The following is a 26,472-nucleotide window of genomic DNA, read 5'->3' as shown; positions in this document are numbered from 1 at the left end:
TTCAACATCTTTATCAATGATTTGGATGAGGGAATGCTTATTAAATTTGCCGATGATACTAAATTGGGAAGGGCTGCAAACACAGAAGAAGACAGAAACAGGATACAGGATGACCTTGACAGGCTGGAAAACTGGGCTAAAATCAATAAAATGAATTTTAACAGGGATAAATGTAAAGTTCTGCATTTAGGTAAGAAAAATCCAATGCATGGTTATAGGATGGGGGAGACTTGTCTTAGCAGTTGTATGTGCAAAAAGGATCTAGGGATCTTAGTGGATCGTACGCTGAACATGAGTCAACATTGTGATGCAGTGACTAAAAAGGCAAATGCAATTTTGGGCTATATCAACAAAAGTATAATGTCCAGATCACATGAAGTGATGGTATAGCTTTACTCTGCTCTGGTATTGTGTTCAGTTTTGGGCACCACATTTTAAAAAGGATATAGACAAGCTGGAATGGGTCCAGAGGAGGGCGACAAAGATGGTGATGGGTCTAGAGACCAAGTCCTATGAGGAAAGGTTGAAGGAGCTGGGAATGTTTAGCCTGGAGAGGAGGCGGCTGAGAGGTGATATGATCACCATCTTCAAGTACTTGAAGGGCTGTTGTATAAAGGATGGTGTGGAATTGTCTTCTGTGGCCCCAGAAGATAGGACCAGAACCAATGGGTTGAAATTAAATCAAAAGAGTTTCCATAACATTAGGAAGAACTTCCTGACCGTTAGAGCGATTTCTCAGTGGAACAGGGTTCCTCGGGAGGTGGTGGGCTCTTCTTCCTTGGAGGTTTTTAAACAGAGGCTAGATGGCCATCTGACGGCAATGAAGATCCTTTGAATTTAGAGGGAAGTGTTTTGAGTTTCCTGCATTGTGCAGGGGTTTGGATTTGATGACCCTAGAGGTCCCTTGCAACTCTATGATTCTATGATCATCCTCAAAAGTCCTGCCTCTCCTCTAGGGCTCTGAACCAATCCTTGTGGTTCAGGCCTCATACAAAGCCAAGTGATTGTCAGCCAATCAGAGCCCTTAGAACTCCACTGGATGGGAGGGGGGGTGAATCAACTTCACTTTAAGAAAGGTGGGGGAGAATTGTTTTCCCTCTTCCCTTCTGGTTCTAGAAAGGAGGAGGGCTTTTATTTGGCTTTCAGTTAGGGTTTGGGAATTGGTTTAGGGAAGAAAGCTTATTTTAGTGTGAGAAATAAACATCCTGTCAAGGGCTCATAATTCCTAATTTGTGTGCGTAGATTTTGTGGTAAGGTGCTCTGTGAGAGAAAAGAGCAGCCTTGAACCTGCTGAGGTAATCTCTGGAGAACGGGGAATCATATCTCCCTTCAGTGTTTATTTACATTTTTGCAGTCAGCACAACTGTTCACATACTATAAATGATCAGTTTATGATGGAACCCACCCAAAGTTTCTGAACTTCAATAAAACTGGAAATTAATTTCACATCTTTATGTTTTTTGCGATACAAAAAGAAAGTACAGCAATTTGAAAAGCTAGTATATGGGATTCTAAATCAAATTCAAAAGAGAACTCCTATGGCTGGCAGAGTGCCCAGAATTTCTTTCTAGCTTATCATGCAAGACTTAACGAAGGGAAGCAGATGCAGTGACATTATATAACTTGTCCAAATGAATATAGTGAGAACTAGGCGAGCCTGCCATGGGGAAAAATGTTTTTAATAAGAACCATGTTCCAATCATTTGATCACCTGGGAAATACAATCAGAACAGAAGATAAAGCTTGGAAATCAAGAGAAAGCAACAGAAGTAATCTCAAATGTACCGATTTATTCCCTACTGTTGTGGCAACTGCAGCTGTTAGAGATCACTAAATTTAGTAAGAACATAAGAACATAAGAGAAGCCATGTTGGATCAGGCCAACGGCCCATCAAGTCCAACACTCTGTGTCACACAGTGGCAAAAAATGTTATATACACACATACACTGTGGCTAATAGCCACTGATGGACCTGTGCTCCATACACTGTGGCTAATAGCCACTGATGGACCTGTGCTCCATACACTGTGGCTAATAGCCACTGATGGACCTGTGCTCCATATTTTTATCTAAACCCCTCTTGAAGGTGGCTATACTTGTGGCCGCCACCACCTCCTGTGGCAGTGAATTCCACATGTTAATCACCCTTTGGGTGAAGAAGTACTTCCTTTTATCCGTCTTAACCTGTCTGCTCAGCAATTTCATCGAATGCCCACGAGTTCTTGTATTGTGAGAAAGGGAGAAAAGTACTTCTTTCTCTACTTTCTCCATTCCATGCATTATCTTGTAAACCTCTATCATGTCACCCCGCAGTCGACGTTTCTCCAAGCTAAAGAGTCCCAAGCGTTTCAACCTTTCTTCATAGGGAAAGTGCTCCAGCCCTTTAATCATTCTAGTTGCCCTTCTCTGCACCTTCTCTAAAGCTATAATATCCTTTTTGAGGTGCGGCGACCAGAACTGCACACAGTACTCCAAATGAGACCGCACCATCGATTTATACAGGGGCATTATGATACTGGCTGATTTGTTTTCAATTCCCTTCCTAATAATTCCCAGCATGGCATTGGCCTTTTTTATTGCAAACGCACACTGTCTTGACACTTTCAGTGAGTTATCTATCATGACCCCAAGATCTCTCTCTTGATCAGTCTCTGCCAGTTCACACCCCATCAACTTGTATTTGTAGCTGGGATTCTTAGCCCCAATGTGCATTACTTTGCACTTGGCCACATTGAACCGCATCTGCCACGTTGACGCCCACTCACCCAGCCTCAACAGATCCCTTTGGAGTTCCTCACAATCCTCTCTGGTTCTCACCACCCTGAACAATTTAGTGTCATCCGCAAACTTGGCCACTTCACTGCTCACTCCGAACTCTCTCTCTTGATCAGTCTCTGCCAGTTCACACCCCATCAACTTGTATTTGTAGCTGGGATTCTTAGCCCAGTGCTTAACTAGCAACTCAGTGCTAGTTAACTCAGTGCTAGCAATTCTTAGTGCTTAACTAGCAACTCAGACTCGCTCGAAATAGAACTTGGCAGTTGTTGGTCTCCAGGTAAGTGGTGCAGAAAATCTGCATCCAACTGTTCTCCATGTAGATATAGTGTGATGTTCTTCAGCCTCCCAGAACAATACAACATACAAACCATACAAACTGAGTAAGAAACACTGTTCTGAAACAGGATATGCCACAGCTCATGGGAACTTCAACATGGCCAAGAAAAGGTCAAAGGTAGATTAATAAACAATATAAAATTAAACTTTTAAAATTACAGTGTGCTGGCAGGAAGAACCTGACCTCTTATGGCAGGAACAAAGAATAAGATAATATGTTGTATCTCATTTCAGAGTATTTCATTAACAAAGGGAACTACAGCTGCACCACTAAATCTATTTAAAGTCTTTTAAAATGAGATTGTTCTGTTGCACTGTGCCTAGTGGATCCAGGAAACTTGCAGTTTTTTCTTTTAAAAGCCATGAAAGATACAACATTCTAAGATTTGGAAGATGACAACAAAATGAAAAAAAAATCCACAGTTGTGCAAACTAGTATTTATAAAAAGATCCTGACACATTTCAAAGCCTCAGCTTTCCTCCGAAGAAAAACAGGCAGGCAGCAGCAGAGTAGGGCAGAGCAAGTATTCAGCATACCTTGGAAGGCAGAACATAGTTACAACAGCAGCAAACATGTGGGCTGCATTCCTATGAAAGGAGGCAGTGGCACAAAAAGAGCACAGGGTGGCCTTTGACAGCCAAAGGAGGCAGCCAGCCAACCATATAATAAACTATGTTGTTGCAGGCTTTCACAGCCAGAGTTCATTAGTTGTTGTAGATTTTCCGGGCTGTATGGCTGTGGTCTTGGCATTGTAGAACCTGATGTTTCATCAGTAGCTGTGACTGGCATCCTCTGAGGTATAATGCAGAAGGCTAGAGTGTTCTCTGTGTCAAAGTGAGAAGACGATGGTAGGCAGGTAATTTATATCTACTAAGAAAGGTGGTGTAGGGCTGAATCATCATCTTGTAGAAGTTTCCCAGGCTGTGACATGCTAATGGAGGAGCTTCCCTGAGGAGGTTCTTTTGCATATGGATTGGCTGTTGAAATTCTAATCTTATCTGTAGTGCTGTTGTAAGACGTAGAGCATTTTGTGTTTTTCAGGACAGGAAACCATGCCCTATTCATTTTTAAACTTTCTTTCTTGTAGTTTCCTCTACCCTGCAGTTGTGGACAGGTTTACAGTGGGACCACACAATGTAGCATCCAGACAAGAATAAAAGAACATGAAAGGCACTGCAGACTTGGCCAACCTGAAAAATCAGCAGTGGCTGAACATAGCCTAACTCAAACAGGATACAGTATCTTATTCTAAGGCACTGTAATGCTGGACGTCCATTAACATGTCAGTTTGTGGTTCACTTTGAACCAGTTTGTTTGGTTGCATAATTCCTGAACCAAAAAATAAACCACATTTTTTCCATGGTGGTTCATTTGGTTAATTTTTGAAGTTTGCTCTCCAGACAGCTTGGTGCCATTTCAACCAATTTCTAGGCAGCGCTGGGGGTGGACTTGTGGAGAGCCCTAGAAACACCCAAAGCAGTTGTTCATAGCTTGATTGACAGCTCTGGGAGCCAACCATGGGGCTCCCATTCTACTCTATGGGAGCAGATTATATACCAGTATAACACCGCACCCTGACTCAGCTGCTTTCACTTTGCTGCAGCACAAAGAGAGAAGAGTTAGTTCAGTTGTTGTTTGCTGTCACTGATTTAGGGGAAACTTTGAGGGACTCCTTTTCCCCCCACACAGACGGACAATTTTTTAAACACATCTCCTGGGTGGGAAGGTGTTTCTCGCTGCGGTTTCAGGGACTGAACCTGAAGCTAGAACTGAGCTTTCCTGGGGGCTGATGCTTTGGGAGGCTATAACTTGGACATCCCAAATCAAATCTGTTACCCACCCTGAGCCTGCCTGTGGGGGAGGGGCATGATAGAACTCCAAAATAACAAACAAATAATAACTAAATCTTGCCCACCTTGGAGGGCTGGTGGAGAAGAGCTGGCTGAAGACTTTCTGTGAGTTTGACATCTCTAACTCAGAAGTAGGCTGTTCTACCACCACTCAAACCAAACAAACCATGAACCAACATAAACCACCATTTTCTCAGTTCGTGCCCATCCCTAATGCACATATATGTAGTAGGGGTATGCAAAAAAAAAAAAATGGAATTAATCAGATTCAGAAATATATGGGGCCTACATATTCAGAATACCATATATTTATGAATACTGGTACTCGGAATAGCTGTATATACAGTAGATGTACGTTTTTTTCTCAATATACGGCCCTATTATACCCTATGGCCATTGAAATCAATGGCAAAATAGGGTATATTGGAAGCAGCCTGGAGAGGAGGGGGTTTGAGGGAGAGCCCCCAAATTTGCAGGAGACCTGCAGGGAACTCTCCCCTACAAACCCCCCAAGTCCCAAAAATATTGGGCCATGGGGTCCCATTCCAGGGGCACCCAAAGAGGGTGCCCCTATCCCACCATTATACCATATGGGCCATTGAAATCAATGGCAACATAGGGCATAATTAGAGGCTACTGAGGGACAGGGGGTTAAAGGGAGAGCCCCCAAAACTGCAGGGAATCCGCAGGAAACTCTCCCCTACAAAACCCCCAAGTCCCAAAAAGATTGGGCCAGGGGGTCCCTGTCTTTGGGCTCCCTAAAAGGCCCTTTGCCACCAATGCTGGGGAAAGCCCAATTAGCAACTTCCTCCAATATAATTGCTGTGGGGAAAGTGGCTCTGGCCAGAGGGGGGTTTGAGGGAGAGACCCCAAAACTGCAGGGCAGCTTCAGGGGACTCCCTCACATGCAGCCCCCCTGGCCCAAAAAGACTGCACCTATCTGTGGGCACCCCAAAAGGAACACTGTTCCCAATTGTGAGAAAAAAACAATTAGAGCCACTTCCCCCACTATAATTGTTGTGGGAAAAGTGGCTCTGGAGAGCAGGGGGGTTTGAAGAGAGCCTCCCAAACTGCTGTGCAGCTTCAGGACACTGTCCCACACAAAACTCAAAAGGCAAAAAAAAAAAAAAAAAAAAATTGGACCAGGGGGTCCAATTCCTGGGGCACCCAAAGCCAAACCTAACTTCACACCAGAGAATCTCTATAGGACCCAAATGCACTACATCCATCTATCTACTCTATGAACCCTGCTGGCCTGGAACCAATATAAACCCAGTTGCCAATGTCACTGTCACACAAAACAGCTGCAACAAACCCAGATGCCAGCTCTCCAGCTTTGCCCCAAACAACACGGGGAGAGCTGGCCAAGCACAACAAGCATGCTGGTTCTGGGTCTCTTACCCAGATGCCAACTTCCCTGCCACAGAACATACAATCTACAGATGCCAGCTCTCAAGCCCTGCCCCAAACAATGCAGGAAGAGCTGGCCAAGCACAACAAGCATGCTGGTTCTGGGTCTCTCACCCAGGTGCCAGCTTCTCTGCCACAGAACACACAATCTACAGATGCCAGCTCTCCAGCCCTGCCCCGAACAATGTGGGGAGAGCTGGCCAAGCACAACAAGCACGCTAGTTCTTGAACTGGGGAAGTTGCTGAGAATTTCTGAGTTTGTGTGATTGTGTGATTGCTGAAAATTCTGAGTTTGTGGTTGCTGGGGAACTGCTGTTTGTTTGGTTTGAGTGGGCTGAAGGTGATCGTTGCTGATTGATTAGGAATGGCTACGTTACCCACCTTCTTTGCATTATTAAGCTGCGCCTTGCCAGAGGCACGAGAGCTAAAGGGCTCTTGGCCTGTGGCTCTTCTCCTGGGGGTTCTGTAAGGACCAGGAACCCAGATTCCTTGTGTTCCCAATAAGGTAAGTAGACCCTCCAGAAGGAGAGTCACATAAACAAATAGGATTTAAAAGGGGACTGTATATTTTTGAAAAAGGGTATCATGAAGGTAGAATGCCAGCAGGGGGGTGGGGGCTTTCCAGTGTTTTGCACTGAGTGTCACATGTATGACTATTTGCCCACAGGACAGAAGTCTTGGGTGTGTGCTCGATGCAAGGAGCTCCTGGTCCTCAGGGAACGAGTTCATACCCTTGAGGCCAAGGTGACTGACCTGGAGAAGCAGAGACAGTTAGGCACTCAGGGGAGACTCTTGGGGACGTATTAGATGAGCCCCACTCTGAACGTGGCAGCCCCGTTGCTGCCAGGGAGTATAAAGGTCAAGAGGGAACAGGGCACCGGGCTGAGGATAAGGGGAATGCACCCTCAGTAGGGACCTCTTCTTCAGTTGGTGAGTGGGTATCCTTTCATGTCGAGGAACTATCCCTGGGAAGGGAGAGAGGGGGAGGGTCTTGGTAGCTGGTGATTCGATCCTTAGGCAAGTAGACAGCTGGGTGGCAAAATCACATACTGACCGTATGGTGACTTGCCTGCCTGGTGTGAAGGTAGTGGACATTATGTGTGTTGTAGATAGGCTGATAGACAGTGCTGGGGAGGAGCCAGTGGCCGTGGTGCATGTTGGCACCAACAATGTGGGGAAATGCAGTCGTGAGGTCCTAGAGGAAAAATTTAGGCTGCTAGGCAGGAGACTTAAGGCCAGGACCTCCAAGGTAGCCTTCTCAGAAGTGCCACCTGTTCCACGTGCAGGGCTGGAGAGACAGGCACAAATTAGAAGTCTCAATGTGTGGATGAGACGATGGTGTAGGGACAAAGGGTTTAAGTTTGTTAGGCACTGGGATGCTTTCTGGAACAAGCAGGAGCTGTACAAAAGAGACGGTCTCCACTTGTCCCCAGATGGAACCAAGCTGCTGGTGCTTAAAATCAAAAAGGTGGCAGAACAGTTTTTAAACAAAATCTTGGGGGAAAGCCGACAGGAGATGAAATGTCTCTGGTTCAGGAGGACTCATCTCAAAGAGATGAAGGGTTAGCTGTTACTTTTTTATCGGGTAATGGATCAGAGTTGTCCACTGAGATGGTGACAAACAGTATGGGCTGCCTGCCAAAGTCTCGAGGCAGCAGGAGGAAGGTTGCGGGCCTAACTTGCCTGGGAAATTATAGATGTTTGTATACTAGAAGTGTTGGAAGTAAAATTGGTGAGTTGGAATGTTTAGTGTTGGGAGAAAACATAGACATTGTGGGAATTTCAGAAACTTGGTGGAAAGAGGCGAATCAGTGGGACACGGTGATTCCTGGATATAAGTTATATCAGAAGGATAGGGAGGGAAGGATTGGAGGTGAGATGGCTCTGTATGTCAGAGAGGGTATACAGTCCAGTAAGACTGAGGTCAAAGAATTAGATTCCTTTCTAGAAATGCTTTAGGTCGAAATAGAGGGCCCAAAAGGCAATTTAACTATGGGAGTTTGTTATCACCCACCAAATCAAAAGAAAGAGAACTATGGATGGAAGGATTAAAGATAGCAGCTAAACGTAAAAACTGTGTCGTAATAGGTGATTTTAACTACCCGCAGATTGATTGGGTCAATATGTGTTCAGGTCGAGAAAAAGAAATTGAGTTTCTAGATGCTCTCAATGACTGTGCTATGGAGCAGATGGTCACAGAACCTACCAGGAATGGGCGATCCTGGATTTGGTCCTAAGTAATGCCCAAGACATGGTGAGAGATGTAAAAATGATCGCACCGCTTGAGAGCAGTAACCATAACGTTATTGATTTCACCATTTGTATAAATAGGGAGTTGCCCCAAAAGACCAGCACAACCATGTTTAACTTTAAAAAGGGTAAATTCTCTGAGCTGAGGAGGCATGTGAAGAGGAAACTAAAAGGAAAGGTAAATACAGTCAAAACCCTTGGGGAAGCTTGGAGGCTATTTAAAACTACAATCCTAGAAGCTCAGATAAAATATATACCACAAGTTAGGAAAGGCACAAACAGGTATAAGAAAAGGCCTGCATGGTTAACAAAGTAATGGAAGCTGTAAAAGGTAAGAAGGACTCCTTTAAGCGGTGGAAAGCTAGTCCAAGTGAGATGAATAAAAGGGAACACAGGCTGTGGAAAATCAAATGCAAGACTGTGATCAGGCAGGCAAAAAGGGATGATATGTTATATTGCAAAAAACATAAAGACCAACAATAAAAATGTCTTCAAATATATTAGAAGCAGGAAACCAGCCAGGGAGGCAGTGGGGCCCTTGGATGACCAAGGAGTCAAAGGATTACTGGAGGAGGATAGGGAAATGGCTGAGAAGCTGAATGCATTTTTTGCCTCCGTCTTCACTGTGGAAGACGAGAAGTGTTTGCCCACTCCAGAACCGCTAATTTTGAAAGGGGTGTTGAAAGACCTGAGTCAGATTGAGGTGATGAGAGGAGGTCCTACAACTGATTGATGAATTAAAAACTAGTAAGTCACTAGATCCAGATGGCATACATCCAAGAGTTCTGAAAGAACTCAAAGTTGAACTTGTGGATCTCCTGACAAAAATATGTAATCTTTCATTGAAATCTGCCTCCGTTCCTGAGGACTGGAAAGTAGCAAATGTCACCCCCATCTTTAAAAAGGGCTGCAGATGAGATCCGGGAAATAACAGGCCACACAGAAATGCTCTCGTCTAACACGGCAAGCATCACACTGGTCGTCCCCACGGTCCACATGGCCCGTGAGCACCTGGCCTCGTTTCTAGTGCCAGCTCAAGGGTGGGTGGTGTTGGCCAGTTGGGCACCCCAGCACCAGCCTGCTTCTCCCCCTTAAGAAGCACTGCCTGGTGGTGCTTCCGCAGGTGGTTCTGCATCCCCCCCAAGTCAGGTGGACAGGGTCCCGCTCACGACTGATTCAGGCCCTGCACAGCTGGCACTGTGCATAGCGTGGATCCTCCATAAGTTGGAAATGCTTCCAGACTTCGGAGGTGTACAGATGCCCAAACTGACCGGCAGCTTGGGTGTCTGGAGCCACCTCCTGTGAGGTGCTCGGGGCAGGCACATTATGTCTTGGGGTGGCAGGAAGGGCTGGCCACCGGGGGGAAGTGGGCGGAGATGGAGGCACCTCGTGTGTCTCCATTTCTTCCCCCTCTACCCCATGCAGCCTCCCCTCCTGATCATCCCCTGAAGGACTGCTGGTGCCCGAAGGATCTGAAGATGGGGGCTGGTCCTCCTCAACCAGCTTCTCCTCTAGCTCCTGCACGACACTCTGGCCCTATGCACAGGTGGTGTGGGGGGGAAACCTGGGTCCTCCCCCTCCCCTCCACCCCTCTAGTCTTCTCCTTGGCCTTGCCTCCAAGGCCCCTCTTCTGCTGCCTGTCACTCATGTCACCCTTGGCCAGTCTCACACAACCTGAACTGAGAGTGTGGTTTTTTACAAACTTAACTCACTACACTGTACCCTGAACCAGCAGGTGCCCTGACTTCTTTTTAAAAACCCTCCCACCAAAACTTTTTTGTTGTTGTTCCTAACCTGTCCTTCTTTGGGTTGGGGTAGTAGTAGTCTGGTAAAGTTTAGCAGATTAGGTGATCCTGCCTCTACCTGGCTTCAGTTTTTAAAAGGCTACCTTGAGATGAAGGCAATCCTTGTTATATCTTCCTATTTAAACTTCTCCTAACTAGATCCTGGGACAAACCAGATTTCCTTGCAAACTAGAAATCAGGTGTCCCCTATAACTAGAAAGAAGCTGTGGTTTACCCTATGGAAATCTAAGGATGCACCAGCTTTCAGTGGTTGAAAGCACGATGCACTGCAACTCTAGTCTCGTTAAAAGTGAGCCTGATATGGCTTAGTAGTCACGCTGCCTTTTATGACAAACCTAAAATCTTTTTTCATTGCCCCTATCTGGTCTAGTTGAATTTTGAAAGAAGATAAAGCTCTAAACTGGATTAATTTGTTTTTTAAATTTCAAAAAAACACAATGCCTAAAAACACCCTTATTAGTGGGGCAGCCTATTTAGTGGCCCTAGCCAAACCGAAAGCACCCTCAGACTCCAAAATTAACACTATAAAAACATGAAAGTGACCCACCCCACACAGCCCACACACCAACCAGAGGTAATTTTAAACAACCAAAACGTGACAGAAAGAAACTTAACTTGTAACCCACCCACCCCCCAAAACCAGAACCAGGAAAAGGGACAACAGGACAGGATGCAAAACCAACAACAGATCCAAACAGATCACTGAGAAAAGTTCAAGAAACCACTGTTAAAAAGTGACCTTTTAACAATAAAAAACCTCAGGCCAAATCAGTCAACAACCCCCCCCCCCCAAAAAAAAAAACAGAACCAGGAAAAGGGACAACAGGACAAGATGCAAAACCAACAACAACAGATCCAAATCACTGAGAAAAGGCCAACAAACTTAACTGTTAAAAAAGTGACCTTTTTAACAATGAAAATTAAGCCAAAGAGCCCCCCCAAGAACCAGAACCAGAAGAGAAAAGGAACAACAGCAGCACAATACAGCAGCAACAATTCAAACACATAATCCTTTTAAAACAGTAAAAAAACCCTTGACTTTTAACAATACAGGAACTTTACCAACCCCTCCCCCCCAAAAAACCTTCAACCTAACCCCAAGAAATCCAAGCCACAGAAAAGTAAAAGGACACTGCACTTTTAAAAGTCCTCTCACTAAAGTAAGATATAGGCAAATTGGCAACCCCCCCACCCCAGGCCCCCACCCCCAGCAGAACCCTCTAACCCTAACCCCAAATAAGCTACCCAGTACCCACCCACCCAAATCTGGATAAGTAAAGGGACTCTGAGTCTTAAAAAGTCCTTTTACTAACTAAAATAAAAACAAGAACCCCAAGACTGTCTTACCTTAGATGTCTTCTCTTCTCTTCTCCAGGCAGGTCAGGCAAGGCTGAGACAGAGCAGCAGCAGCTGAGGCCAAGCGCCAGTGCAGCACAATCTCTCTCTCACACCAACCCCAACACAGCAGCAATGGAATGGAATCCAGCCAGGCAGACTCCTTAAAAAGGTTCTCTGGCCCTACACAGAGCAGTTTCGAAAAATAGCACTGCTCTGTGATTGGCCAGAGAACACTGTTTACTTGGATACCAAAGTAAACAAAAGAACAACAATGTTGCTGATGGCTGGGGGATTAGCCCAGCCATCAGCTACACAACAGCCCTGCAAAGCATGCATTTACAATGCATTTTGCAAATGCATGCTCTGGAATGGCTGCTGGGGCTTCTCTACCTCTCCCTCCCTGATCCCAGGGAGGCTATGGGAGAGGCGGGAAAAGGCTTCCAAAGGTGGGAAAGGAGGTAAGCAACTCCCCTGTGGCTGCAGAAGCTCCTTTCCCGCCTTTTCTATGGACTTCCATATACTTCCGATTTGGAAGTACACAGGAAGCTGTATACGGCTCCCGTATAATGACTTCCAATTGGATTCAGAAGTATATGGCGCTGTATACTTCCGAATCAGGGGTGATTCGGAGGTTTCTTCGATTCGGCCGAACCGAATCCACACCCCTATAAGTAGGTTGTCAGTGCATTCACTGTAAGATGAACAGCACTTATGATGGCTGGTGAGAAGAAGAGCAGTTCATGAGCCCCTTTGTTTATGACTGTCTTTCCTCTCTTGCTCTGAGAACACACTGCAAAAGGAAACACACTGGACTGCACAAGACCCGTAGTGTCCTACAGGATCCAGAGGGTCCTCCTTGTGGATTTTACAGGCCCCCTCCCCAAGCCTTGGCTCCCCCCCTTCCTCGGAACCCTTCTCCCCATTGCCTCAGCACATGAAGCAGGTAGCAGCACCTTCAAGCTCTCCCCTGAAGCAGTCTGAGCAGAGTTGGGTGGGCAGATTCTGAAAGTTGATTCTGAAAGTGGGTAGGTGGGCAGCCAGCCCCAGCCCCTGCTCCCAGAAGCCCTTAGTCTGGCCATGAAGAGCTAGGGGCTCCACGTGCTGCCTTTTTTCCACCACCATAAGTCTGAACAGTACATTCTTGGGTGGGTGGCAGGAGAGGTCTCTAGATTGCTCAGGCTTCAAGGGCAGCTAGAGTCCTTTTGGGGTTGGGAGGGAGGGAGGAGGACAGCCAGGACATGTCATCCCCAGCCAGTGTGTACAAGCCATGTGCGTTCCCTGCTGCTCCTAGTTGGGGAAAGACGTAGGAAAGCAGTGAAATGAGGCAGTGCAGAGATACAAATCAGCCTTCTTTTGAACTTCAGAACTGAAAGTTGATCACTGCAGGCTGAGCTCCAGGAAAGGTAGAAGGGAATCAGAGTTTACATGCAATTTAAATCACACTGGAGGGGGGAAGGAGAGGGGTGGCCACCACCCCCATGGCCCCCCTCCTATGGTCCCCTCTGCCTGTGACTCTTAGCTATGGGGGCTGGGTCCCACTATGCCTGCTAATGTTTGCAGCAGTACAATGTCATGATGGTTCCTTGAATCAATTCAGTTCTTTCACTCTAAAGGTCTGTTGAGGTTAGCTGTCCCTTGACAGGGGCAGGGGGAACATTTGGGTCAGAAGGGAATGCAGAGTTGTGGGTGGAAGGCACTCTTGGAGAGGCTGCACCTGCTTGCCCTTGCTATTGGTCCCAACCATAGGTTTAGAAAACAGCTTTCAAAACATGAGATCATTCCATTGCACAAACTGTTAAAAGCCATATGAAATCTGTTACCTTAAAAAGCTTCATTTTGTACTCAAAATATACAAATTAAATCAGGTACTTTTTACACTATGTCAGACCTGTTCTCCACACATGTGAATTTTAAAAGACAACATTCTACTATTTTAAACAAGAGCCTTTGTACTATCAACAGGGTGCTGCACCTGAAGCCAATTAGTATGGATGCTTTTATAGCAGTGGGTTGAGATCAAACAGCTTATTTACCCAATAGGTACCAGACTATGTAATTTGATAACCCATCAGGTTTACCTTTCTAATAATTTTTTAATTCAATTTCATAGCTTTTTCAATAATGCCCGAAATTCCAATGTTGAAATAATGACTTTCCTGTATTGTGAACATATATGAACATATGAAACTGTCTTATACTGAATCAGACCCTTAGTCCATCAAAGTCAGTATTGTCTACTGAGACTGGCAGCGGCTCTCCAGGGTCTCAAGCTGAGGTTTTTCACACCTATTTGCCTGAACCCTTTTTAGTTGGAGTTGCCGGGGATTGAACCTGGAACCTTCTGCTTACCAAGCAGATGCTCTACCACTGAGCCACCGTCCCTTCCTCCCTATTATTTTTGTCCAGTTTCTTAGACACTCTCCATTTCCTTTTCAAGGCTTCTGACCAATGCTCCCTGTAAGCTGTGGAGTTTTGTGAGCAAAAATTCTATTTTGTGAGCTACTGGCATTAAAGTTCTGAGTGTGTGATGTGGCCTCTGGTTAAATTAGTTTGCTCTAGGGCCATCCTTCCTGAGCTAAGACAAAAATGTGTGAGCCAGAGACTAAGAAACTGTGAGCTAGCTCACACTAACTCATTTTAGATGGAACGCTGCTTATATTTCCCCAAGTTGGAGTTTATCGCAGGAACATCCAATTGCATGGACTGTAAAGATAGTATTGCACTATCAGGTCTAAGACATGACAACAGCAGCCCAAACCTACATAAGTCCTATGTTCATCTTCTGAGGTCCAGCTTTGGGGACCCCCTCCTTCTGACATCTGGCTGGTGAAAATGTGAAAGAGAGTCTTCTTTTCCATCATGGTGGCAAAATTATGGCACTCCCTTCCCTTGGATACTCTTCTGTCCGCTTGAATACATGTAGCTGTTGTATAATGAATCAGACTATTGGTTCATCAAAATCAATATTGTCAACTCAGACTGCCAGTTGCTCACCAGCATCTCAGGTAGGGGTCTTTCACATCACCTACAGCCTGGCCCTTTTAACTAGGTACATAAGAGAGGTCCCTTTCCATGACAACTCTACAATTAAGAAACAACCTCAGCAGGAAGATGTGCCTGCCCTCATCGCTTTCAAACTTTAGGAGATAGTTGAAGAGGATGTTATTTAGGACATAATTTGGTTAAGTTTAGTAACAGTCCTGAGTTGTGATTTTAATTTTTGTTTTTTATGTTTTTAATGTATTTTATCTGTTCTAACTATGTTGTAAGCTGCCTTGAGCTCTGTAAGGAAGAAAGGTGGCTAATAATTATTTTAAATTTAAAAAAATGGATATGCCAGGGATTGAACCTAGTAGCTTCTGTGCGTCAAGCAGATGGTCTACCACTGAACCATGCTCCCTTCCTATTCTGCTATGGCCTTCCACCATTTGCTGAAAACATTTTTATTTGTTTTAGCATTTCCTCAATGACCTGTCTGCCCTGCCCTATATTTTAATTTCTGGTTGTGTTTTTATATATTTATTTAATTTTAAATTGATTTTGTTTTTAATTTTTAGCCATCTTGGTGTCCCTGATTGGGCAGAAATATAATTTTTGTAATCAAATAGCAACTACATCCAGGGAGAAAACTATCAAACTTCAGTTTTCAAGTTATTTCCTAAACATAGCGGTTTGGAAAGCAATCCTTTTTTTATTCTACTGTCTAAGCATCTAATTGTATATTCTGGTTGAATCAAATATCACCATCAAATTGGATTTGATGTTAATGTTTCCTGTATTTGTCCAAGTTAGAATATGTTTCTCTTGCCAAATGACAAACATGCCAGCAATATATTTCAACTAACATTTAATGTCTCTGGCATAAGGATTAGTCAGAGACTAAATATATAAGCCCTCAAATTGATTCACAAACAAATTGGCACTCAGATGCCATGGAAGAAGCTGTTGCAACTTTTTGTTTTCCAAAAACATTAGCACTGAAAACAGAGTTCTGACTATGATCTCAACCATGGAAATATTACTACCATACTTATACTTTATTTCAGTTCAGTGTTCAGATTTCTGATTGGTTCCAGATTTCTGCAATTCAAATCCTGTTGTATTGCTTATTAGATATCCAATTCTATTGATTGTATTTATTTTTAAATTTAAACCAATTTATTGTAATATATTGTAATAACGTAGCTTCATTTGTCATTAAATATTAGTATACATATATAACATTTTCTCCACCACACCCCCCCCTTTTGTGACCCCCCAACAGTGCATGCCTCCTCATCAAACATCCCTGTATTATTATTTAATCTAATTTGTTATAAGGTAATAAACTTTGTCTATTAGAAAATCTTTCTCCAAACAACTCAAAAATTATAATCCGTCTTCATATTTCTTCTTAGTCATTAGGAATAAGAAAAAAAGTTATAATCCAATAATCATGTCTTTTAAACTGTAATCCATACATTGTTTCTTTAAAAATTAATCATAGTCAAAGATCACCAAATGTCTTTTAACATTCCATTGTTTTTCAATGTATTTTTGAAACTTTCCCCAATCGTTTTTAAATTTCTCTAAATCTTGTTGTTTTAAGATTCTCATAAATTTGTCCATATCACTCCAATGCATAACTTTCAGAGTCCAATCCCATACTTCTGGTATTTTGTCTTGTTTCCACATTTGCGCATATAATGTCCGTGCAGCTGAAAGCATATACCAAATTATTGTTCTATCTTGCTTTTGAAATTTTTCCATTTGTAATCCCAGCAGGAAGATATCTGGTGCTTTCTTAATATTATATCTGAAAACTTTCGAGATCTCCTGCTGAATCATTTGCCAGAATTGCTTCGCCTTTTCACAAGTCCACCACATATGATAAAAAGCTCCTTTGTGACATTTACATTTCCAGCATCTATCCGACAACTGATTGTTCATTTTTGCCAGTTTCTTAGGTGTCATGTACCATTGTATAACATTTTGAAGCAACTTTCTTTAATGTTATAACATGTAGAAATTTTCAGAGTTCTTCCAAAGGTGTTCCCACAACTCCATCTGTATTTCCTTATTTATATTTACCGCCCATTTTATCATTTGTGATTTAACTACTTCATCTTCCGTAAACCATTTCAATAATAGTTTGGATGTCCTTGAAATCAGCTTTTCACTTTCTCCAAATAGCATTCTTTCCATTTCTGTTTGTTCTTGTCTTATTCCATAGTTCTTAATATCCTGTTCAAGCAAGCTCTTTATTTGTTGCAATTGAAACCAATTATATTTATATTGTATTTCTTCAGCTGTTTTTAATTCCACCTTTTTTCCTTGGATGTTTAAAAGTTGTTCATATGTTAGCCACTTCTTTTCTTTAATATCTGAATACAATTTTATTACTTCTGTTGGTACGATCAAAAGCGGTTTCCTCTCATCACCATATCTTTTATATTTTGACTAGGTTTTTAACAGATTGTTTCTGATATAGTGATGTGAGAAGAAACCATCCAACTTATTTTTCCCATAGTACATGTAAGCATGCCATCCAAAGACATTTCCATGTCCTTCTAATGTCAATAACTTTCTATTTGATAATGTCATCCATTCCTTAATCCACACCAAACAAACTGCATCATGATACAGCTTTAAGTTAGGCAGTTGGAATCCACCTCTTTCTTTCGCATCCATCAGAATTTTCATTTTAACTCTTGGTTTTTTCCCAGCCCATACAAATTCTGAAAGTTTCCTTTGCCACCTATCAAATTGTTTATTGTCTTTCACTATTGGGATTGTTTGGAACAGGAACATAATTCTCGGTAAAATATTCATCTTAATTGCAGAGATTCTACCCAGCATAGGCAGGTTCAGTTTGTTCCATTTAATCATATCTCCATCAATCTTGCGCCAAAGTTTTTCATAATCGTTTTTATACAAATCAATATTTTTCGTTCTTATTTTCCATACCTAAATATTTTACTTTTGAAGTAATTTCACACTCTGTTAATCGCTGTAGTTCTTCCTGTTTGCTCTTTATCATATTTTTACACAAAATTTTTGATTTTTCTTTATTTATATAAAAACCTGCCAATTCTCCATATTCTTGTATCTTATGAAGCAGCAATGGTATTTCATGAGTGGGATTTTCATTTATAAACATCACGTCATCTGCAAATGCTTTGTATTTGTAAGAAAAACCTTTCATTTTTAGCCCCTCTATCTCTTTATCGTCTTGGATTTGAATTAACAAATATATAAATATCAGTCATTATAAATATCAGTGGAGATAGAGGGCAGCCTTGTCTTGTTCCTTTATATATCATCATTTTTTCTGTTAAGTCTGCATTAATGCAGAGCCTTGCTGATTGTTCAGAATATATCGCCTTTACCATTCTAATGAAATTTTCTCCCAATCTCATTTTCTCCATCACTGCAAACATAAAGTCCCAATGCACATTATCAAATGCTTTCTCTGCGTCTGCAAAAAATAATGCTACTTCTTTTTCAGGGTGTTTCTCATAATATTCAATAATATCTATAACTGTCCTTATGTTGTCTCTGATTTGTCTCTTGGGAAGAAATCCTGCTTGTTCTTCTTTAATAGAACTGTTAAAATGCTGTTTAAGGCGTTCTGCTAAGATCCTTGCATATATTTTATAGTCATTGTTTAGCAATGAAATTGGTCTATAATTTTTCACATTTGTGGTGTCTCTGTCCTCTTTTGGTATCAAAGAGATTACTGCTTCTTTCCATGTACTAGGAACTTTCCCATCTAATCTTATAGTGTTCATCAATGTCTAAGGTTTTGGTAATAGCATCTCAGCGAGAACTTTACAAAATTTTGCCGTGAAGCCATCTAGACCAGGTGTTTTTCCTAATTTTATTAAGTTGATCACCTCTTCTATTTCTCCTCTCTCAATTGGTTTATTCAACAAATTCTCCATGTTTTTTGTTAATGAGTTGACCTTAATATTCTGTAGATACTCATCAATTCTTTTTCTATCAACATTTTGGCTTTTAAACAGCTTGGCATAATATTGTAAAATTCCCTTTTAATGCCTTCATGGTCAATAATGTCTTTTTTTCCAGATACAATTTTGTTAATTACTTTATTTGCCCTTCTTTTTTTCATTTGCCTTGCAAGATATTTTCCGGGTTTATTCGCACCTAAAAGATTTCTGCTGTAGTCTTTTTAAATTCCATTGCAATTCTTTATTCAGCAAATGGCTCAGTTGGCTTTGTAGTATTGTAATTTCTATTATAATCTTTTTTTCCCAGGTTGTTTTTTAAGCTCTTTCTCTTTTTTGCCAATTTCTTTCTGAATGTCTGTCATTTATTTATTTTTGGTCTTTTATCCTTGTTGTTCAATGTAATCAAAATGCCCCTCATTACTGCTTTATATGCATCCCACACAATTTGAAACTGGGTATCTTCTTTTTCATTTATTTGGAAGAAGCATTTAGTTTCCTTTTCCAGAGAAACCACTATTTCCTGTTTCTGCAGCAAATTCTCATTTATCCACCATCTTAGAGTCTTTTTCCCTGATTTTGCAGACCATGATATTGGATTATGGTCTGCTCTTATTTTAGGAAGTATCTTTATTTTCTTCGTTAAAAGTCCAAGATCTTTTGTGGTCCAGATCATGTCAATTCTCGAAAAAGAGTTGTGCCTTGCTGAGAAATAAGTATAATCATGTTCTTTGGGGTTTAATTCCCTCCATATATCCCCTAAACTCTTTTGTTTAACCAGTTCAAAGAATGATTTCAGTAGTTTCCCTTCATTATTTTTCCCCCAGTTCTGTCCAGAGTATTTTTCACTGTTCCATTAAAGTCTCCCATTATCATAATTTGATCGTGCACAACTTGATCCAATTGTTGCATCCATTTGGAGCATATACTCCCAGCAACAGGGTTCTTTTATAATTCAGTGTCACTTTTACTGCAATATATCTGCCTTCATCATCTTTCAAAATTAATTTCAGGTCAAGTTCTTGTTTGATATAAAATACTACATCTCTTTTTTCTCCTTAGCTAATGAAAAAAATTCCACACCAAGTTGTTTATTCCATAAAAATTTGTAATCCATTTGTTTGATGTGTACTTCCTGTAAACAAATTATGTTACATTTTTGTTTCCCAATCAAATGAAAAGTTGCCCTTCTTTTTTGTGGTGAGTTAAGTCCATTTATATTCCAAGATATTATTGTAACCCATAATGGTTTTTATTCTTGATCTGATTCCCCAAAGTCTTTATGCTCACTCAAAAAGTTTGCCATTTGCTGACTGGTTGTGATGGTAAATCTCCGTCCTTTGAATTCAAAACTCAAACCCTCTGGAAGTTCCCATCTGTATCTTATTTCTTTTTCTCTCAGCTTTTCTGTCAGCCTTTTGTAGTGTCTCCTGTCACTGATGACTTTCCTTGGCAGTTCTTTCATAATTCTTACTTTGCTGCCATCCACCTCCAGTGGGCTCTTAAATTGTTTACTGAGAATTCTTCCCACCATGTCTCTTGTCACAAATCTTACCACCACATCTCTTGGTAGTTTATTTTTTTTACATATTCCAAATTTACTATGTAGATATAATCATAGTGATGATCAGTTTCTTCTGGGTCCTCTCCTAAAAATTCAGCAATAATTTTAATTATATATGTTCTTAGATCAGTAGTAGTAGACTCAGGCACACCTCTTAGCTGTAGTTGGTTCTCCATAAATTTATAGTCAACTAGTAATGCTTTCTCCTGCAATTTTTGCATAGTGGAATCTGCATGGTCCATTCTCATATTTAGGTCTTTCACCTTTTCTTCTACTTTTTGCACTTTTTGCAAAGCTGCTTGTGAATCTTTTCTAAGATCTTCAATATCCTTTTTCAAATCTATTTTTCACATCTTCTTAACTTATCTCAATATCTCTTTTTAGCTCTATTTTTGTTTCTCTAATTATATTTGCCAATCTTGCTTCCATAGCATTCATTGCTACTTGCCATTCTGCTTTATCTATCTTGTCTGGTTTAGGTTTAGGTTTAGCCATTCCCTCGCCTTCAAGTGATCCAGCCCTCATATGTTGCTGCTTTGCTGCTGATCTCAGCTCCATCATAGCTGCTTGGCTGTCGCCTTAAATAGGTTCAAAAGTTGACCTCTCAAATTCAAATTTTGAGCACACAGTCTTATAGATTAGATCATGCCCTGTTAAATAAGCCCAAAACCGCTGTTCTCCGATACTCCTAAGTCAATATATTAATTTTTTTTTTAAAAAAAAATTGTACAAAATGGCCACCACAGTTTTTCTGTCAGTTTAAAAACTTTTTTCCTTTTTTTCTCCAAAACAGCACCAACATTAGTTTTAAGTATATAGTACAATAGTTTTTACCTTTTAATGATGATATCTGCCAGCTCTGCTATTTTTCAATGTCCAAATTTCTTTTTATTAACTTTTAAAATTTTGACCTTCTTTTAATGGTGTCTGATACTTCTCTATGGTTTTGGGTCCTAGAGAGGGCTGAAGGACTTGTTATTTTTCCCTTCTCTTAATGGCGCCATCCTTTACCTTCCTTCCTTTCTTGACACGAAATCTTGTTTTCTATTGTTATGAAGTCTCATGTTGTTTCAATGATAAAACTTCCTGTACTATAGTCACCAGCTCAGCCGATCTGCTGGGAGGGGCTTTCTGTTCAAACCACAGGAATGCCAAACAACTTCTATTTTTCTTCTTTTAAGCTTGTTTCTCACAATTTTAAAGTCCCAATTTCAGCCCCTCCTTTAAACTCCTAGATATATTATTACTTTTCTGGCTCCAGACCTTTGCTTTTAGTTTTATTTAGTCTTTTATTTGCCCCAGAGTGATAGATATTAATCTATTACCTTCAGTTCATTTATCCTTCTTCGCACTGTTCCATAAGTTCTCAGATGTTAATCAGTCTCATAGAAGCTTTGTATCTTGATGGATTTAAGCCAATTAATGGCCTCAGAGATCCTCTGTAGATGATGGAATGAAGTCCTTCTCGGGGGACTCTTCAAAGCCAAAAAGAAACCCCACTGGAGTTCCTCGTCAGCCAAAGTAAATCCCCTCAGAATTTCACATGCATATCTTGGCCCCCTCCCTACCTGGAAGGGGTAGGCAGCAGGTGTTGAAGTCACCTTCTCTGCTCAGAACAGAGGTTCTGATCTGCCCGTATGCTGAAGAGCAGCTCAATCATCCATGACCAAAACTGGAAGCCTATTGAATGTATTTATTGACTTACTCTGTGTAATCTGCCTTGAGTCCTAGTGAGAAAGCCAGACTATAAATAACACATATAAATAAATAAATAATTGCTAGGACATTATCTCTGATATCCTCAGTTATTTCCAATACTTAACATTAGGGAATGCTTTTGTACAATGATGTGGCATCAAGCATAATCAAACCACAATCCAAACCACCATCATGCACCTTTTTATGCTTTTACTTTATACTTAGAAATTTGTTGAAACTTTTAGATTCAATCTTTATTGAGGTCACAAAAAGAAACAATTTATATTTCAAAACAGGCTTTGATGCAGAATTGTACCTATATATATTCTTTCCTTTTCAAGACAAAAACTCCATGAGGATGTATATACAGTGGAGTGTGGGACTGGTATTCAGGACAAAATCATATTTGTTCTTGCTTATATAAACGGTAGGTAAAGGTAGTCCCCTGTCCAAGCACCAGTCATTTTCGACTCTGGGGTAACGTCGCGTTATGACATTTTCACAGCAGACATTTTTTCTGGGGTGGTTTGCCATTGCCTTCCCCAGTCAACATTCTCCCAGCAAACCTAATGGCAATTGTTATGTATATGAATCTGTGTGTACCAAATGGTGTTCCTGCCTGGTTCATTGGAGCCTGAAGGACTGAGCTTGGGGACTTAGGAACAATGGGCAGGATGATCCAAATCCCAACTGCCCTGCTCCAATCACAGGCCCCCTGCTGGTTTGAATGATCCAATAACATGCTAGCGCGGGAACCCAGTATTGTATATAGTTGGCCCAACAGGCTCCATTCTTCAGTTCAGTTAGTGCAGCCACCCACCATGCTGTACTCAATAAAGAGCTTGTTATCACAACTGCCTTGCCTCTTCAATGCCTAAGAACCCACTATATCAAAGTAATGGTCTCACATATAAGATCATAGTCACATTTACAGTTAAAGCTTTGTTATCTGGCACTTGAAGATCCAGAATGCTCAGTTAAATAATATTGCCCATAGGACAAGCTCCTCCCCATCGGTCACTGCCACACTGCAGCTTTGGGCACATGAGCATCCCACTCCTACCTCCCTAGCTGGATGTTTCTGGCTTGTGCTTGACTCCTGATAACTGGCTCTTCAAGCTGATATCATCCTCAGGTGCTTCTTTCTTCCTCCGTTTGCCTCAAGCTGTGTATAGGATGGCTCTGTGGCTTGGGAGGAGAAGGGTCCCACCAGGTATTGGTGCAGTTCCCATGCTGGTCCCAGTGGGATGGGCCTTGGTAGCTACAGTTTTCTCTGGCTGGAGGTCAAGGCAGAGCAATGAGCTTGACTATCCAACACATTTGATTAACCGGCAACTGCTCATTTCCCACGAATGCCTGATTACGATGCTTTTCTGTATTATGATTCAGTTGCCTCCTTACTTTATTCACAGCATCAGGTACAGGACTTTTTTTGAGCATGAATGCACAGGAATGCAGTTCTGGCTGGCTTAGGGTCAGGGGGTGTGGCCCAATATGTAAATGAGTTCCTGTAGGGCTTTTTCTACAAAAAAAGCCGAGTGAAACAATGGTGCTGTCAGGTGTGAGTCCTAATATGCAAATAAGCTCCTGCTGGGCTTTTTCTGCAAAAAAAGCCCAGATTGTGAACAACAATCTAGGAGGCAATGTTTTAAAAAACTGTAATAGCTGCAATTACTGTAACACTCCTTAGGATCAAACAATCGGCTTTTCAAAAATTGTTCTGGGTGCATCCATTAGTTCTGAAATAATAAATCTGAAGCTGGGAATAAAAAGATAACAGCTGTTGTACACAACTCATAGTTTCTTCTCTCTCCTCTCCTTCTCCAGTTATGCATACATTTAGTAATGTCTGTCCTGACCCATAAGTAATCACAGTGAGGAGAAGGAACCAATGGCAATTCCCTACTCATTAATCTTATTGGTCCTTGGTAGCAATTTTGTCCAATAAATAGTAAATTAAAATCTTCTTTTCTTGTTTAAGGGTAGCACCATCTTACCAATGTAGAGCAAAAAATATGCACATGAAACAAGATTCTCCAAAAATTGTGGTACAACTTGGGGTACATCTGCAACAACACTTAGATGCTCAATTTGGAGTTGGTGTGTAGTACTAAAGAATATGGTGCTTCAGTGTGGCCAAACAGCCTCCATGTCCTCAAACTTGATGCCCAACTCAATTCAGGTTGACAAGTTGTTTTCTTATACCTTGCTGAATTGTGACTGACTGAGGAGGCATGCCTGGATTTGTCCTCCAAAACCCAGTGGAAGCTTGGTGTTTGGAACAATAGACCACTAGGACTGTGGAATTCATAGACTGATTGGATGGGCTGCGAACAGCCAGCCAGTAGGGTGTCTGGGGTCAGTTTAAACCTTCCAATAGTTTAGGGAGTGGGTGGAATTTTAGTGTATATAATCATGCTGGATCTTGTGTGTTGCAAGTCAGTTTTTGCTGAAATCACAATAAAAGGAGCTGATCAGTATACTTGGCATCCTCATTCGTATAATTGAACTCAGTATACAACAACAAGAAGTATGAGAATCATCAGCGGATATATTGAACCACTCTGACCTATTGGCTACCCCCATTGTGCCAGATCATTCCCCTGCATCTCCTAAGACAAGATGCTCTTCTTCATGAATACAGAAAGATCACTGAAAACAGAGAGTTGCCAGGCTGAGTCATTAACATTGTCAGCTTCTTTACTGGACTGCCCAAAATAAGAATCCTTGTCCAATGACTAAATATAGCACTAAATTTTTTTCATCTTGCTAAAATATTCCAAGCTCTTTGTTAATCCATGTTCCTATTAGTATACATTTCAACATATCATTCTGAAGGAAGACGCAGCTCTATCCTTGTTTTCCACTTCTCTAATACTTGTTTGTATTTTCTGCAAATGTATCATTTACTTCCAGATGTTTGAAGTAGTAGATGAGTAGTAGATGGAAGTATAGGAGGATTCTCCAGCTGTTTAGCTATATACTCAGGAGTATTAACTTTAAAAATTATACTTGTTTAAGCTTCCAGTCCCAAACTGTGAGTGCTGAAGCAATGTAAAAACATGACACAGAAAAATGTAACAATAAAAAGGAAAAAGACATCCAACGACATGCAAATCAGCTTATATATATTTTTCATACAGGGAAAAAACCTTACAAATTAGAAGATGGGACCAAAGGGACTGCTGGTGGAAGCAAAGTGCTGTATCCAAATTATTATTTCTGAATTGTCAAACTGATTAGCACAGGGATGTAAAACTCATCTGTTATGTGGGTTGAATCTGACATAAACTGGCAATACAAATGATGGAAAGTGAAACAAGCTCCACTCCTTTGAAATACATTGCAGCATGGGAAAAGTTGCAAGGAAAACACAGAATGGACCCAGAAAGACTATTCCTGTAATGGAAAACCCATTTGGCATTTTCTTTGCAGCTTTGCAAGCCCAGAAGAGATTCCTAATTAAACTGGCAAAGACAAGGCAGAAGGAGCTGGGAATCTTGGCAGCCTCAGAGCTTCAAAGGGTGAGGACAGGAGTAAGAGGGGGGTGGGGGGTGGACCAAAGTGAAGACTGTGATGGGTGTTCCTGCTGGGCTCATTGAAGCCAGAAGGACTGAGCCTGGGGACTTAGGAACAATGGGCAGCAAATCCCTGCTGCCCTGCTCCAAATCATGCTGGTTTGAATGATCCAATAACACGCTTGCATGGGAATCCAGAATTGTATATAGTTGGCCCCATTGGCCCTGTTCACCAGTCTTTTAGTGCAGCCCTATACTATGCTGTATCTAATAAAGAGACGATTATCACCACAACCTTGTCTCCTAAATGCATTGAACCCACTATATTATATCACCAAAATTTGCTATAGAATGGGATGTCTCAGAACAGTCCAATATGCAAGCTTTTGCCTCATCACTAATAATGGAAGTAGGCATTCATGAAATCCTAAGAAAAACTTGTTTCTCAGAAAAACTTGTTTTCTTTTTAAAGATGTGCCTAATTCCATAGCTTAAAATAATATTCACTTTGTGTTACAAATCAAATATTATGTAAAACCAGTTTTAAAATACATCATAGATGTGAGCAAGTTCTACAAAGATGTCAGCAAAACCTGAATTTATGAAACCTAATGGCTTTCTTCCAGAACAGAGGGTCAGAACTCCATTATACAAATTGTTCAACCAAATGAGATCTTTCATCTCAGAAACTTTCTTTATGTGCTCAAACATATAGAGATATCAGGTGAGAGCCATTCTTGTATTGTTTCATTTCATCTTCTAGAAACTCCTGAGTGGATTTAAGCAGCTAAAGTTTTCTTTGACCTTGGGTTGAAATTCCTCCACAATCATACTTGCAGTTTATTTTTCAGAAATCTTTAAGACACAGGCTTAAAACAGACTTTTGCACGCTGCAAGTGTTTGGGACTACAAATTGAGGCCACTAAGGTCAATCAGCTTAGTAGGAAGGAACTCTGTTTAGGATTGCATTGGAATGT

General features: G+C 41.4%; 1 protein-coding gene across 1 annotated transcript in view; it reads right to left on the bottom strand.

Annotated features, from left to right (window-relative positions):
- Positions 1–26,472, bottom strand: part of WDR64 (WD repeat domain 64) — a 167,709-nt gene that overhangs the window by 107,393 nt on the left and 33,844 nt on the right. The window lies entirely within an intron of this gene.

The sequence above is a fragment of the Heteronotia binoei genome, chromosome 1 (genome assembly GCF_032191835.1).
Source record: "Heteronotia binoei isolate CCM8104 ecotype False Entrance Well chromosome 1, APGP_CSIRO_Hbin_v1, whole genome shotgun sequence".
NCBI lineage: Eukaryota > Metazoa > Chordata > Lepidosauria > Squamata > Gekkonidae > Heteronotia > Heteronotia binoei.
The sequence above is the reverse complement of the archived record's forward strand: the minus strand, read 5'-3'. Positions and strand labels throughout refer to the sequence as shown.